Consider the following 1,020-nt stretch of genomic DNA (forward strand, 5'->3'; position numbering starts at 1 on the left):
CCTCCTGTGCCTCCTCCAATCCTTGTGACCAATTATTTTGCAGTTTCCTGCAAGGAATCCCTGCAAGGAATCTTCTGCTCTGTAAATGTTAGTTGCTCCTAGCAGTCTGTCTTTGTCCCACTTCTCATCACTACGTGTACTATGTATAATATAATCTCCTCTTGTCACTTTAATCATGACCTATACCCTTGTGCAACCAAAATCTGTAACTTCTAGGCCTGATTTTTCTGCAAGCTTTAGCTTTATACATATCCAACTTCAAATGCTCTCCTGGATATTTTCGCCAACATGTTATTGGCTCAAATTTTTCACCCTTGTCTGCAGCCACACCCTTGCTATAGCTTCTTTGTGGGTGAAAGGTATTTACCTACCCTTTGACTTTGTGCTTGGCCACGTGCCTTACTTTGGCCACTAGAATATGAGTGGAAGTGACAGTATGCCAGTTTTGAGCCCAGGTCTTAAGAGTCTTGTGTGTTTCTGCCGGCTTTCTCTCACATCTGCTGTCCTTATGACAAAAACCAAAAAATCAAAAATACAAACCTTGGATAGTCCTTTGGTTCAAGGAGGATGAATGAAACATGGAGCAGAGCCTCCCCATGCAACCCAAGCCCTCTGGTAAGAAGCAGACCCACCCATCACAGCCTAAAGCTGAACCCAGCATAGATCAGCCAAACCCGAGTTAATCTATAGATACACAAATGATAATAAGTAATTTCTTTTTTAAAAATACAAGTTTTGAAGTTGTTTGTTTTGCATCAATAGATAGCCAGTATAATATTCTACAGGCATCTCAAATTCAGCTTGCCTGAAATTAAATTCCCCTTCCGCCACCCACGATAAACCTGTTTGTCCTCTGTTTCTTTTGCTGGTTGGTGGCCTCACCACTCATGTCATCATTAAGCCATGACATCAGGATATCATTCTTGACTTTAACCTTTCCCTCACCCTTAACATCCCACAAGTCTCCAAATTTGGTCAGTTTCATTTTCTAACTAGTTCTAAAACCTGTTTTTTCATACG

The sequence above is a fragment of the Propithecus coquereli genome, unplaced genomic scaffold, assembly GCF_000956105.1.
Source record: "Propithecus coquereli isolate 6110/MARCELLA unplaced genomic scaffold, Pcoq_1.0 Scaffold12, whole genome shotgun sequence".
In the NCBI taxonomy this organism is placed as follows: Eukaryota; Metazoa; Chordata; class Mammalia; order Primates; family Indriidae; genus Propithecus; species Propithecus coquereli.